This window comes from Asterias amurensis, chromosome 15 (assembly GCF_032118995.1).
Source record: "Asterias amurensis chromosome 15, ASM3211899v1".
Taxonomy (NCBI): domain Eukaryota; kingdom Metazoa; phylum Echinodermata; class Asteroidea; order Forcipulatida; family Asteriidae; genus Asterias; species Asterias amurensis.
Genome location: NC_092662.1, coordinates 13,845,434 through 13,861,816, shown reverse-complemented (window position 1 = coordinate 13,861,816; position 16,383 = coordinate 13,845,434). Strand labels below are relative to the sequence as shown.

Here is a 16,383-nt window from a genome sequence, read left to right as displayed (position 1 = left end):
GAGAACCATGGAGAAGGAGTTCGTTTAAATGTTGGTTCTCTTGAAAGCATTTAGAAAGTGAGTGTCTCTATAATTTATACACTCTGACTCATATACAAACTATAAAACATACAGTTCTGACATTGATTATTAAAGGAAGTCTTAAAATGAGAAAGAGTAGTTTGCTGTACAATAAGAGACTTATTATAAGTAAACTTTGTGGGGTATGTCCTTATAACCGTCCCACACATAACAATCATAAATGACTCAACTTTTTCTAGTGAAACATTCTTGGAAAGATAGACTCGAACCATGCACAAAAACACAGCTACATAGCCTATAGCACCATGGAGCTATCAAATGCAATCACAAGTTTAATTTATCCTAACCCATAACCACTGAGAAGTGAACTTCATGATGTTCCCACAGCACACATCATGTGGTTTCAATAGTTTATTGGGAGTGCCAGACGCCTTGATCAAATCTTGTGGCTTCTTTTGTCAACAGTCAACCACTAAATAACTGTACTGGTTCCAGTTAAGGCGTTATTGATTGGTAATGTGATCTAATTGGAGACCCCAGTCTTTTCAAAGTCTGGCTGGTGCCAGAAAAATAGTTTGGAGGAGGCGAGAGAGAATGTTAGCCATGGGATACTCTGGGTCTACAATGACCCTTTTCACAATGACAGCTGTTTAGCTGGGGTCCCTTGCTTTTTTAATTAGCATGAATGCAAATTTTTTACAAAATACACCTCGTGTGAAAGGACAACAACGTTTGGACTGATCAAGTTCTTTGGAAGTTCCTTGGAACAAGTTTCTTGTTCCTTGTTCCTTTGGACTGCTCAATTATATTTTTTTTACCAAGTATATTTTTTTCACGTTAGTCATTTGTTTTGCAGATAAAGACATCAATTCCTTTATTTCTCACAGCTGGGCCCAATTTAATAGAGCTACTTAAGCAAAAAAAAAAATTCTTAGCACCAAACGATTTTGCATACTGGTAAAGGGTTACCAGCTAAAGTAGTATGTTTTGTGCACTGGTTCCCTGCTTATTTTTTTATTTTAGGTGACATCTTGTCAGCAGTAGTGTCTGCTTATAATGAAATTGGGCCTAGGTGCCTCGGCTTACAAATTTTAGTCTGATTTTTAAATTGAAAATTGATGCGTCCTGTAAAAAATCGTTTCCCTCCTACTGTAGTGGAATTCAAGGCCTGTAGACACATCTAAAATGAAAACCTCAAAATATTTGTTGAAAACAAGCAACTGTTTTTTTGTAGGTTCTGATAACATTGCTTGTAACTTTGTTTTGTTGATATCTGTTTCAAGAGTAAAGATGCAACTAGGTCACCATTGAAACAGGTGATTACAATTTATTTAGAAAGAGTTGTTAAAGCAACCGTTTTTTCCCCGTCATCATTATTTTGTCCAACTCTTTTTTTATTTATTTTTCCAGGATGATTTTACTCTCAACTGCTTTACTCTTCACAAAAATGTTTTTGCTCTTTTTTTTTAAAGGGTTAAAAATGCACAAACAATATCAGGATGGGAAGTCATCATGCCTTATAAGGAATGCAATTCTTGAGAAGCTATTTGAACATTAGTAAGAAACAAGTTAAAAGTTCATCACCATGTCTTTAAAAGGGCCTTTTCAATGGGCTGTAACAAAATTAGGCCCAGCAAAACAAATGTTGACACTCCTGGTAATAACTCAAAACAATGGTTTTAAAAACTTACTTGGTAACAAGCGAGGTAGAGCTGTTGATAATATTTATAAAACATTTTAACACGGTTCCTTTTGAACATAGTTTTTGAGAAAGAGGTAATTTCTCACTGAAATATTAAAAGACTTCAGGCCTAAAAAGCATTTAATTAGGTATCCGAAAGCAAACAAATTTTTGCAAAAAAGGTGTTTTTTCATTCATTACATTCTCTTGGAACTTTGATGGCCAATTTAGGCCAAATTTTCGCAGATTTGTTATTTTATGCATACAAAAATGTATGTTGGGAAACACCAAGTGAGAATCAGGACTGTATACTTCATTTTCGAAAGGGCAAGGGCACCAAGGCATTTTCTCTTTGGTGAAGGGCACCTATGAGGAAATTGTAAATTTCTACTGGAGCATTTTAAGGGCACCAAGGCAATAACCAGGGGGCTTGGAGGCAATTGCCTTTGTTTTGTTGCCTCCGTGAAGTATCAGGCCTGGAGAATACTGGTCTTTGACAATTACCATTAGTGTCCAGTGCCTTAAAAAGGGCTTTTTTCCATGTGTTGTAACAAAATCCACACCCAGCAAAACAAATGTTGACAATCCTCATTCTGTTGTCTCAACATGAATGTTATTTAAGGCATGTGATGCCTTTCCAGTGTGTTTCCCATCAATCAATGACAAGCAGCAATATCAAAAGGCAAAGCAAAGCAGGGAGTTGTTTGTAACTTCTCAAGAATTTTGTTTCTTGCACCAACAGATTAAAGGAACATTACAGAATTGATTAGAGAAAACAATTGTCTAAAATCACAGATTGACAAAAAAACTTATCAGGATCTAATGATGATAGTAGAAAAGGGATTGATTTCATGAAAAATGTGTTATATCGATCTCAAACTTCTACAGGTTTATCAGTTTATGTATGCAGTGGATTTATACAATGCCATCAATTGTTTTGTAAGCAAAACCCAAATTCTGTAATGATCCTTTAAGTCCATATATCATCAGATTCTGCCATCAGTTTGTTTGGCCTCAACCTGTGTTTAAAATATCTGTCATATTAAGGGAAACGGGTTGGCCATGGGGTAGTCTAGCTTTTTATTGAAGGTATTTTTTGTTATGAGTTTCGGCTGACAGTTAAGGCGGGTCCATCTGTTCATCTTTTATTGAATGGTGTGTACAGTGCTTTCAACCAATTAAATTCAACATTTCAAAATATTTAAGGCAGTGGAACTATTGGTAATTACTCAAAATAATTAGCATCATAAAACCTTTCTTGATTACGAGTAATGGGGAGAGGTTGATAGTATAAAACATTGTGAGAAACAGCTCCCTCTGAAGTGACGTAGTTTTCGAGAAATCGGTAATTTTCCACTAATTTAATTTTAGACCTCAAGTTTAGAACTTGAGGTTTTCAAAATCAAGCATCAGAAAGCACACAAATTCATGTGAAGGAGGGTGTCTTTTCTTTCATAGTTATCTTGCAACTCCGACGACCAATCAAGCCCAAATTTTCACAGAGTTTGTTATTTTATGCATATGATGAGATACACCAAGTGAGGAGACTGGTCTTTGACAATTATCAATAGTGTCTAGTGTATTTAAACACAGTTCTCCGAACCAATTTGATCTTAAAGCTACCCTTGCAGAATTTGTAAAAGTAGTATATTTTGTTTTAAATTGGCAATGCACAAAGTGACACTTTTATTGCAATGTATGATTATGTAATAATTATGTACACAAACCTGTTAGCATTTTGTAAGGAACAAATTTAACAAAACAGCAATCAAGTTGATGTGGGGGCAAAACAAAACAGCAATCAAGTTGATGTGGTGGCAAGATGCCCTCCCCGTCTGAAGAGAAAACAAATAATAACAAACAAACAAAACAGACAAACAAACACCCCAATATACAAACAGTTTTATGGTTTTCATAATCATGAAAAACAGTTTTCTCAAAGAGCATCTCTTGCCCTTTTTAAAGCTGTCAAATTTATGGTTAAAAGATACAAAATCTGTGAGTACACTGTAGCGTTAGCACACATTGCTGTAAGTGTAACCCAAAAATAGTATTCTTTATCCCAATGCAAATTTCAACATCTTAACTTTCGCAAATTTCAACATCTTAACTTTAAAATCTTCGTAAAGGATTTGGGTACTTTTTCAAAATTTACAGGGTTTGAAGATAATGATAGTGGAAAGCTTCCCTTCAAATATTACTTACTGAGGTGCTGTAGTTTTTGAGAAATGAGTAAACAAAATTCATGAAAATACGTTTGTAAATGAATAAAATAATTTTTGTCTCATGAGACAAAAAGTATTTTCATGACACTGTTTTACTCATTTCCCAAAAACTACAGCACCTCAGTACGTAATATTTTCAGGGAAGCTTTCTACTATCATGATCTTCAAACTGTGTAAGTTTAGTGTAAATCTGTGGACATTGTGTTTTTTGTCCTACAAAAGTTACATAGACCCTTTAAAGTGAGCCAAAACGAGAATTTAAGTCTAAAAATTAACAACAAACTTCGGCAAGAAATTGACATCTGCTAGAATGAGAAACATTTTTTTTTCGGCCCTCGGTCAGTAGTTTGTCATCACCATGCCAGTATGGGAAGCCATATGGCGTGCCAATCATGCTCGTTGAAATGTATAATAGGTCTGGCAAGCCACATTGGACTTGATGATGGGGCACTTGTGGGTCTGGCATTTGTAGCCAGGAATCTTGAAGTGATGGAAGGCATCTTAAGCATGGTCTTAAGTAAGACTTGAGCTCATTGTAGCATTGGTCGCGACGGGTCGTGAATCGTGTGGTGGTACACAGACACTCACACAGTGTATGAAGTCAAGTCTTTGTTGAATTCGTGATCGTTAGTACTATAATAATTATCAAGAATACAAACCCATGGATTATTGTTGAGCGTGTAGAGTGAGTTACCCATGAAGCTGATGAGAATAGAGTGGTGGAATTTGAGGTGAGCAGATTTACTGTCTACTCTTTACGTGTTTTGCCTCCTTGCATGGTTAGGTTTAGCGTGAACACTGATGTGACAGACAGTGTGGGAGTCACGCATTGCATTTCTGGCATTCCTGCTAACCACAAGGAAGTATCTTTGTAACGCCTCTATAATATTTAGCCACCATGGTTCAGGCCTGTATATGTTTTGTTACATTTCACTGGAGTATTTTAAGGGCATCAAGGCAATGACCAGTCATGGAGTATAAGGCCTGATGGTTTGCCATTTTAAAGACAGTGGACACTATTGGTAATTGTCAAAGACCAGTCTTCTCACTTGGTGTATCTAAACATATGCATAAAATAATAAACCTGTGAAAATTTGAGCTCAAATGGTCGTCGAAGTTGCGAGATATGAATTAAGTAAACAAACACCCTTGTCGCACGAAGCTGTGTGCTTTTATATGGTTGATTTCGAGACCTCAAATTCTAAACTTGAGGTCTCAAAATCAAATTCGTTGAAAATTACTTCTTTCTCAAGAAACTACGTAACTTCAGAGGGAGCCGTTTCTCACAATGTTTTATACTTTCAACCTCTTCCCATTACTCTTTACCAAGAAAGGTTTTATGCCAATAATTATTTTGAGTAATTACCAATAGTGTCCACTGCCTTTAAGCTTGCGGTTGGCAGTTGTACTCCAATTTTCTTGTAGAAATTGAAAACAATCTTTTAGATGTTTTCACAAGACTCAACTTTTACCCATGACTTCTCCTTCTTATTTCACCACCACCATCCCTCCTTAATGCCTTAACCCCCAGCGATTAACCCAAACAAACACCCACTAGGTACTTGAAAAGGATATGGATTAGGGTAAGCGTTAGGGTTACCTGTTGATGTGTACTGGTAGTATTCTAGAAGAAGTGCTCTTCGGCTCTTACTTTGATCATGGAGGAAGGATCTTTCCATGGAAAAGGAATTTTCCTTCCTCTATGCTGTGATTAAATGTTTGAATTGGTTCATGCATTGACTGTTGTGTAATTCATGGACTAAATTGTTACCTTCCTTTATTCAAAAGAGAAGAAACTCATCTGTGTTCGAGTGCTAACTTTTCATGGCAAAATGTCAAATTCTATTTTACAAAAAAAACATCAACACGGGGTAGAATTAACTGAAGTTGCTGTCAACATCACCCTACAGCAGAGTACAGAGGACAAGTTTATCAATATAATCGATCGTGCAGATTTTCATCTTGTCCTGGGTAAATATAGCAAGAAACTAATCATTTTCATGTCACAATGGCAGGCTCGGACCATAACATGTAGTTAATACTCTGATAAAAATCTGTGCTACCCTACCCCAGTGCTGTCCTACTAGTATCCATTGAAATGTTAAGGGAAAATGTTCTTGGGGCCAGGGGGCACTGGCAGGCTGTGCAAAGTGCAGATGGGGGATCGGCTAAATCTCTTTATCTAATCCCAGGGAAAAATCTGCTGGAGTAAAATGGCTTAAGGGGCTCGATGGACCAGATTTGATTAGGATCTGTCCTATGGGCATGAAGGGGTGGGAACTTGGCTCTTGCTTCGTGAGAAAAAGTGTGTTTTTCTGCAAGATGCTGTCGTCGGAAGGCCTATGATGAAAACATGGGCCCAGTTTCATAGCACCGCTTTGAGGCACAAAAAGTCACTTACCAAAACAAAATTAAGCTAGGATTCGAACTGAATCTAGCTACCGGGCAATCTCGGTGGTCAAGACACTACTCTACAATTGCAAGGGTCGTGGGTTCTAACCCCACCCGAGTAATATGCCTGTGATTTTTTTTCACAGGACTCGCGGGAAACTACTTAGTAAACAGTGCTGACACCCATCGGTGTATGGGTAACAACCAAAATTAATAAAAATTAAGCTTACCAGAATAAGGTTAACAGTCTAAATCCCATATCACATGTACAATATGTGACTCCTGGTATCCTGATTATTTTTGCTTAGCAGAAAACGGTTTTAAGCAGTGCAGCTCTATGGGGCCTTGGTTGTGGTCTAATGGGTGAATGTAGAGGTTACAATCACAATTCATGGGAACTCAAATCCCCAGTTGACCACAAAGCCTTGAGTTATGGGGTCTCTGTGGTGTAGTTGTGACAGACATGGTATTTGCTCTGCTGCCTTAGTCTTGGCATGGAGGAAGAGCCTCAGTGCCCCTTAAAGGCAGCCGACACTATTGGTAATTGTCAAAGACTAGCCTTCACAGTTGGTGTATCTCAACATATGCATAAAATAACAAACCTGTGAAATTTGAGCTCAATCGATCATCAAAGTTGCGAGATAATAATGAAAGAAGAAAACACCCTTGTCACATCAAGTTGTGTGTGTTTAGATGGTTGATTTTAAGACCTTAAGTTCTAAACTTGAGGTCTCGAAATCAAATTCGTGGAAAATTACTTCTTTCTCCAAAACTATGGCACTTTAGAGGGAGCTGTTTCTCACAATGTTTTATACGACCAACCTCTCCCCGTTACTTGTCACCAAGAAAGGTTTTATGCTTGTAATTATTTTGAGTAATTACCAATAGTGTCCACTGCCTTTACAAAATTCTCAAAGTGACAAAATTCTCAAAATAAAAAGGAAAGCAGGATGGATTCCTTTGGTTTTTAGAACCCTTTGATGGTTTCAATCCTACATACATGTACATCTAAATGTAGATATGTGATATACAATAAAACCTACCTGTGAAACTTTCATTTCAAAAGGTGGTCGGCGTCGCACTTTTGAGATATCGTCGAAAAATTCAGAGCATTTATGTCCACGCAGGAAGAATAATCCGTAATTGGAATGCACAGTCTGAGAAATGTATCCGACAGTAATGTTCCTCATGTTCAAATTTGGGGGGATAAAACTGAGATCTTTTTCCGTAACCACATTACTTTAAGGTGAAATAATTTTCAAAATGCATTTCACTACTGAAACCTGCTGTACGTCTTACCAAGTAAGTTTTTGTTGCCATTGATTTTAAGAGTGATTGCCAAGAGTATACCCTCCCTTTAAAAAGTCTTGGAAGAAATTGACAAATCATTTTTAAGAGTTGGACCTACAGCAAAACTGTGTGTACAATTAGTTTTGTTGTTGGATTCCTTTAAAGACAGTAGACACTATTGGTAATTGTCAAAGACCAGTCTTCTCACTTGTTGTATCTCAACATATGCATAAAATATTAAACCTGTGAAAATTTGAGCTCAATCGGTCGTCGAAGTTGCGAGATAATAATGCCGAAAGAAAAAACACCCTTGTCACACGAAGTTGTGTGCTTTCAGATGCTTGGTTTTGAGACCTCAAGTTTTAAACCTTAGGTCTCGAAATCAAATTCACGGAAAATTACATGATTCTCGAAAACTACGTTACTTCACAGGGAGCCGTTTTTCACAATGTTTTATACTATCAACCTCTCCCCATTACTAGTTACCAAGTGAGGTTTTATGCTAATAACTATTTTGAGTAATTACCAATAGCGTCCACTGCCTTTAAAATTGTGCACCATCACGTAGTATTTCCTTAATGGTTAAGTCAAACATTAGATTTGTTTTCGTTGGTAAAAAAAAGTTCTGCAGCACTTATTGTGCCTCAAATCAACAATCCTCAACATAAAGAAAACCTCAGTGCACTGTACTCTAGTTCACTGCGAGCTTGAACTGTGCAAAGTTCAATGATTAGTCATAATTCCCCCCCCCCCCCTCTAAGAAAAATAACAGGAAAAAATAATAATAGAAAAGTGTGATAAATTTGCCGATTTGCGGTTCAAAGAAATGGTTGACGAGTCACAGCATGCAGCAAACTTACGGCAATCGTAGAACCTGTCCTTTGCTTATTTTAGTCAGACTCGGAATTTGATGAGAACAAATCGCCAGTACCTTTGTTCTTGGTATTCTTTTACCGTGGCGTGGCGCGGCACTAAGAGTAACATTTATACGTTCCTGTACAGCACATCATTTGAGGCGATGTGATTTAATGAGTTCTGATCTCACCACCCATTGACTCAGTTCGCATCTGTCCCGGTACCTGTAGGGAGGTGCGCCATAGACGGCATGATGCCTTAGGGCCATTTTGATTAATGCCACGTGACGCTACCCAGGAGGTGTAATATATGCTCTACTTCTCCTTATGGAGTCAAAGGCACGTACATGCCTTACATATCCTATTATTTAAATCACTTTGGGGGAACACGAGTTTGGCCTACGGCTTGCAAAAAAATGCAAAGCGGAGAATAGTCTGGATCTGAATAAAAGGAAAACATTTAGCGTGAATTTATTTTTGTGCACATTGGATGCTAATATTGAGTAGCGAATGGTGATTTTTGAGAAGCTGATACATTTTGCATAGCGTTTTGCTCTGCTATACTACAAGGGAAATCGTCCACTGATCTATATTCTCAACGCTCTTTTTAGAGCACAACGAGAAGGGAGAAGACTAGAATAAACTATAAATAATAGTAAACTTGCAGGTACAATGTAATAATTCTCTTTTGAGGGAGTGGTGGCTCTGGAAAGAGCTGGTTTGGTTGGTCTTCTCTTGACATTTTGATTTGTAAACTTAGTCTGCTCGCCTTTAGGGGAAAGCTCATAGTCATAGTTTATTCAATATGATCCTTCACACCATGCAAAGCTTCAAACATCACTTACGAGAGAAGACAATGAAGACATTTCAGTTTTAGATACGGGAGGAAAACCATAGAGAATATACCTGGGAAAACATACTCTCTTTAATGAAAAAGAGTGAAGAACCACTCGTTTTGTCCGCCACACCACTCTTGCAAAGAGCCTTATGACGGTGACTCTTCTAAGAGTGAAAGACATATTTTCAACTTGATTTATAGTGAAGTCTGTTCCAATTTCGCTCAAAAAGAGTGACACAGATTGACGTTCACTCTGAAAAGAGCGAAACTGCCACCATTCGGACAAGAGAGTTAAATTTTCATCCACACAGTGTCCCCGGTGGGATGCGAACCGGGATCCCCCAGAGGTGAAAGGTTAGGCAAGATACCACACTACACTAACCTGACCACCGTGCTGGTCAGCCTAAAAAATGTTAACTCTCATTTCAAGGCCTGCCATGGATATATAAAGGGTTATACAAATGAAGAGTTCTTAATTTCAGAACAATCTCCAGGTTAATAGTTTAGTTTTTTACCCAGACACCGATGTGTGCTAGCACTGTTTACTCAATACTTACCTGAGTCCTGTGAAAATATCACAGGCATATTACTTGGATGGGATTCGAACTCACCACCCTTGCTATTCTAGAGCAGTGTCTCACCAACTAGACTACCGAGATTGCCTGGTAGCTAGAGGCAGTTCGAATTCTATGTTTCCTATTAAAGAAACCCTTCTCTCTAAAACTCAATTAACCCCACTCTTGTAATCCTATAAATGGTGAATTAATATAGAACTGTTGGGAGACATTGGTGTGTCGTCGGCCACCACCACTGTTTGTTTCTGTGTGTTTAGTCAAACCCTGTACAAAATGTGTCATGAAAGACGGATTTATTTCAAGCTCAATAACTCCAAAGAAAATAGCCAGGGTTTAGGAAATCACCCGTTACTCGCTTGATTGGAACCGAAGTACTCTATTGTCCCCGATCAGTGCCGTTAACCATGAGTACTTCCCTCATTTTTCTTGAATGAGGTGGGGGAACAAAATATTAAAAAGACGTGTTGTTTAGCTGCGGGAGGGGGAGCTAATCTGAAATGTCAATAAAAAGGTATTTTGTTAAATTTACCGAGACCCAGGTCGGAGTCTTAGCATAATACCAGGGATGCGAACCGTTTTATAGTATTGTGGCATTGCAGCATCTTGGCTGGTAACCAGGAGGGGGATTGTCAAGCGAAGGAATTCTCACTGGGGGTGCTGGCTTATAAAAAAATTAGAATTCACACTTGGGGGCAAGACAACAAAACCAACTTGAAGCACCTCACACACAAATGTCAGGGGGCATGGAATCAAACATGAGCTCATGAATTTCCATCTCTGATTCCATCTCTACTGACTGTAAAGCCGACAAATTGTTGGCTGTGAGTGTGGCTGACTTTTGTTAGATGAAATGCAAGATTTTCATAATTTTAGTGCTGGCTTAAACCTTAAAGGGTTCGGGCACTTTTTGTGCGACACAAATCACAATCGTACACAGATTAATATTAAACTTACACAGTTTCTTGAAGATAATGATAGTAGAAAACTTTCCTGTAAATATTACTTGCTGAGGTGCTGTGGTATTTGAGAAATGAGTCAAACAATTTCACAAAATGTCTTTTGTCTCAGTGAGACAAAAATTATGCATGAAAACATTTGCTCTGTGTTTTTCACCTTTTTTTCCACAAAAACTTGTCAACTAATGAGGCTGAACCTTCTACATGACCTTCATCCACAGAGAGAGTGAGTAGGGATTCATGTCATGGCCAAAAACTTGATTTACAAAAGGTTATCAAAACTCTTTCAATATCAATGGCCACTCCTTTGGGTTAGGTATTTGATTTCACATTATCTACACTGGATAGCTTACATTTTGTTATGTCAGAGTAATTTTTTGTAGGAAGTTCCTTCATCTAAGACAGGATATCGGAAGGTATCACATACTTGAATACTTTGAGTGACCCCTAAGTTTTGTTTTGGGTGTGGCTCTGTCTTTCCTTGTCTCTTCCATTGTTGACACCTGCTCAAGAAACCTTGATTAAAGGCACTGGACACTATAGGTAATTACTCAAAATAGCATGAAAACTTACTTGGTAAACCAGCTACGGAGAGTTGTTGATTATTATTCTTTCATTGTTCTCTTGCAACTTTGATGACCAATTGAGACAAAATTGGGACAGAGTTGTTATTTTATGCATCCTATGTATACACCAAGTGAGAATACTGGTCTTTGACAATAACCAAATGTGTCCACTGGCCTTCCCTATTAGAAACCCTGTTCACCCAGAGCTGACCCCAACCACTATCTTCTCCACCTGCAATCAAAAAAGGAAGAGTCAAAATTACAACAGAAATTGTTGTAAAAAAAGAACCATTCAAGAACGACTCTGCGAGAGTCGAAACGTCAGGCCATTAACTATTTTTTTTTTTTTCATAAGAAAAGAATCGTTATCAAAATTATTTCATTTTCATTTCATGGTTCCGTGTTATTGATACAGTTATGAGTATAAACCGGAATTTTAAAAATGAAATCTTGATTGGAGTTGAAGAAATCATGTTTCAATTTATATTTTTTCGTTCAATGCAGGTATTGTTTCTAGTTTTTACTTCCCTGTGTGGTGCTGAGGGTTTTGTGTTACTTTCGTAATGCAAGAGTGTGGGAAAATAATCTTGATTGATAACAAACGACTGACCTCTGAGAAATTTATTGTCCTGTTTTATATTTCATGATTTCTAATCTCCTGATATTGGATACAGATTCAGCAATTGTTTGTGGTTATGGTTAAACTGGGTTAAACTTCCCAAGTCCCCTGCTTTACTTCTTCTCTAAAACATGTGGTCACTGAATGCAATCCACTTTCTTAGGTTGGTTTTTCTGTTCCTTGCTCTATGGTTTTATTGAGGGTTGGAATGAACTTTCATTCTTGATACTCTAAAGGCAGTGGACACTTTTGGTAATTCCTCAAAATAATTATTAGAATAAAAAATTACTTGGTGGGGCTGTTGATAGAATAAAACATTGTGAGAAACGGCTCCTTCTGAAGTAACGTTGTTTTCAAGAAAGAAGTAATTTTACACGAATTTGATTTTGAGACCTCAGATTTAGAAATGAAGCATACAGGCCTGTTAATGGCACTGTACACGTTTGGTAATTGTCAAAGACAAGTGTTCTCACTTGGTGTATCCCATCATAACCGTAAAATAACAAGCCTGTGAAAATTTGGGCTCAATCGGTCATCGTTGGTCAAGTTGCAAGAAAATGATGAAAGAAAAAACACCCTTGTTGGACCAATTTGTGTGCTTTCAGATAAAAGACTTCTAGCTAGAAGTCTTTTAATATTTTAGTGAGAAATTACCTCTTTCTCAAAAACTATGTTACTTTAGACTAGAGGGGGCCGTTTCCCACAATGTTTTATACTATCAACAGTCTCCAATGCTCGTTACCAAGTCAGTTTTTAAGTTAATATTTGTTTTGAGTAATTACCAAACATGTACCTTCCCTCTAATGGCAATAACAACTTGTTGTTAGAAGCCTACAAGTAGCAACTTTCCATAGTATAAAGGGTTTTGAGAGACATTTCACTTCAAAGTAATGTGAATATGTAACAAGATTACAGTCTTCATGCCCAAAATGTTTAATCTGAGATTATATATTCCTATGTTTAAAGGATTATTTTCCTGCGTGAACATTTTTCACCAACTGAGCTATCTAGCCCGATGTTGATGTTGGTGGTCTCCCTTTTTTTGTGGTTTGTTATTTGATATCGCTTGTAATATTTACGCAATTTGAAAGGGATGCGGTTATTATCTTGGTTGTTCTCAGCACTGTTTTAAAAATGTTCATAAACTTAGTTGTCGCTTGATATTGAATTAACTCACAATCATATCTAATATTTCTTATTAATATTTAACGGATATACTGATTATGAGCAGTATTGAATTGTCAGCTAAGGAATATATAGGTCAGGGCTCGAAATAACCCTTGGCACCCAAAGCCATTGCCCTGGTGCTTCATACTTTTGCTGTGGTGCCCTTTGCGAAGTTTGTATACAAATTCAAAATTTCCTCATAGAATTGCCCCTTACCAGAGGTAAATTGCTGTGCCCCTTCAAGAACGAAGTTCACGGCCTAATTTTAAAAGTCCTTAGTGTAGTTTATACACGGATTTCATAAAAATTGGCTCCACATATATTGGAACTCCTCGTATATTATTATTATTATTATTATTATTATTATTATTATTATTATTATTATTATTATTATTATTATTATTATTATTATTATTATTATTATTATTATTATTATTATTATTATTATTATTATTATTACTGTTACTGTTACTGTTACTGTTACTGTTACTGTTACTGTTACTGTTACTGTTACTGTTACTGTTACTGTTACTGTTACTGTTACTGTTACTGTTACTGTTACTGTTACTGTTACTGTTACTGTTACTGTTACTGTTACTGTTACTGTTACTGTTACTGTTACTGTTACTGTTACTGTTACTGTTATTGTTATTGTTATTGTTATTATTATTATTTTATTTGCCAAATCAGTACAAAACAAAATACATTGACAATATACCCAGAGATGGGCAAGGGACAACAAAAGCAAATACATACTATGATCCGTAGATCTGTTGCCCCACATCTGGGGTACACAATAAAACTAATATAGATTTAACATAATATAGTACACAAAGCAATAATAAAAGCAGATAGTTATACAACCAATAGTAAATAATAAATATCTAATAAGAAAAAATAAATTAAAAATCTAATAAGAATAATGTGGGGTTTATTGATCACGACTGGTCTCCAAAGAAATTTTTGAAAAGCAAAAACAAACATTCATTTTCAAAGAAAAGCATTAATTTGTGGATTTTAATTTATTTTTTCTAATTATATGATTTTTTCATTCAACACGCTTTTGAGTATTACTGTTTTGAAACTGCGATAAAGGACCGTATACATGTATCACTGGCCTGGCAAATTATTCATTTGATAAAATACAATAAATTGCATAAATAAATTGAATTGAATTGAATTGAATTGAATTGAATTGAATTGAATTGAACATGCAACCAGTTTCACCGATTGTGAAAAACCAATAATTCATGCACTACTACTATCACTTTCTCTTCAAGTTGAGAGATTTGTAAGGGGTCTGTACATAATGTAAGTGTGTGGGAAATTGTTCATTTCATAATGGTCAGTGAGTAGGTGGGTATATGGCCTTCTTCTAAAAGCCAAGTGGCCTATTGAAAAGGAGACTGAATAAGTCTCAATCATATGGATGAAGAACCTGTAGCAGAAATGACCTTTACGATAATTGGCCGACACTACAAAACAAGGTCATGTGAAGAATGATGAATGACCACATCATTTTTATGAGTAATTGTTCAGATGAAACATTGATAAAACTTTCTCTATGGATAAACTGTGTGAAGTCATACAAGGTGTTTAGGTAGTGGACAGTTCCATTGGTCAGATTTGGGGGTGTGTCCAGTTCAATGCTAGCACTGTTTATGTTCATGAAACCCATGGACCATTCCATTGGTCAAGCGGGGGTATGTGCTTTCTAAAAGAAGTGCTTGATAAAATTGATACATTGAGGCTGGATATTGCAGGTGATGTGGACAACTCCACTGGTCAAATGAGGGGTGTTACCCCCTTCTATGGCCATTTCTCTGTATGGCTACAGTGAGTGGGTTTCAATGAGTGGGATGTTACACAATGCATCCTAAACAGACAGGTCCATTGGTCAAATCAGGGGTGTATCACTGTGCACTAGTGAGGGTCAACCACTATGGATAGTGACAGCGAAATCTTGAATGAAACCTGCAGACATGAGTGGTCAATTCCATTGGTCAAGGCAATGTGTCCTCACAACAGATCCCCCCTCCAGCCATTTTTTTTCATGAATGACTGCTATGCACAGTGATGACTCACCTTGCTCTGGTGGCAGTAGTGCTCCCTGCTGCATCCCAAGTAGCAATTATTAGAGCGAGCTGCACAGTAGCTGCTGTGTAAACCCTGTATGGTAAACCCCTACCAATGTTATCGTTTCACACCTGTCTCAATGGATGGTGTAGCCACCTGTGTATAGCCCCAGCCGAGGTCCAGGGATTTCTACTTCTGTTTTCTGCGGGATATTTCTTGGATAATTGGCAAGTGTGTGGCAGGAGAAACGGATTTTTTAATTGCGATTTTACAGCTGCCTGCATTAAGGGCCTGTCTGAAGTTTTGTGCAAGGTCTTTCTGTGAGTATAATTTTTCTTAAACGTGCTGTGTTTTAGGGTCAGGGATGGGACATGTGTGTATTACTGACAGTTCTTCTTGGAACAATTTCTCATGAAGTTATTTTCTTCATTAACTTCAAGCTAGTTGCGATAACATAACCCTCCTGCCGACGGCGGAGCCGCGTCGTTGGCAGGAGGGTTATGTTATCGCAACAAACTTCAAGCATGCGCATAAAACATCTTGTAATATTGAAACTATTTGTATACATGAACCATAGATGGTCATAGTTGGAAACTTCCCTTGAAATGTGTTTGCCTGAAATACAATAGTTTTTTAGAAGATGAGATTGAGCAATCATTTTTGGATATTGTGTACATGTTTGAAATTCAATGTTAGAAAACAGTGATGGGTTTTTTAAAACTATTTTTGTCATAACCGAAAAGATCTTTCACTTATTTCATGGTACATGTTAGGTCCTACAATGTGTGGATAAGATACTGGTTGTTGACATTGTTGGTCTGCTTTTTTGGCCACGTTCTATAAAAAAGGTACCTCAAATAATATCTCATTTGAAGATGTTGTGAGTGCATTTCAAACACACTTTAGAAGGCCTTGGAAGTGCTGAAGTCTACTTACCCCCTCTAAAACAAAATGATATTATTATTATTACTAAGAGAGGTTTGCCATGTGAAAATCTCTTTTGAGTAGTGTTGGTTCTGAAAAGAACTGGTCGTTAACCACCGGTTCTTTTCAGATTCAGGACCAACACACTGAAAAGAGATTTAGTAAATACTTCCACCTTGCAAAGTTTCAGATCCTTCAAA

General features: G+C 37.1%; 1 protein-coding gene across 5 annotated transcripts in view; it reads left to right on the top strand.

The window, feature by feature from the left end:
- Positions 1 to 16,383, top strand: part of LOC139947875 (breast cancer anti-estrogen resistance protein 3 homolog) — an 84,889-nt gene that overhangs the window by 15,962 nt on the left and 52,544 nt on the right. The window contains exon 1 of one of the 5 annotated variants that reach the window (XM_071945710.1): positions 4,535 to 4,658. The exons of 1 other annotated variant lie outside the window; for it this stretch is intronic. The gene's annotated coding sequence lies outside the window, so the exon portion shown is untranslated. Of the gene's footprint in view, positions 1 to 4,534; positions 4,659 to 5,802; positions 5,899 to 15,283; positions 15,580 to 15,632; positions 15,676 to 16,383 lie in introns of those variants that run through there. 3 more of the 5 variants (XM_071945709.1, XM_071945707.1, XM_071945708.1) reach the window with 3 other exon arrangements.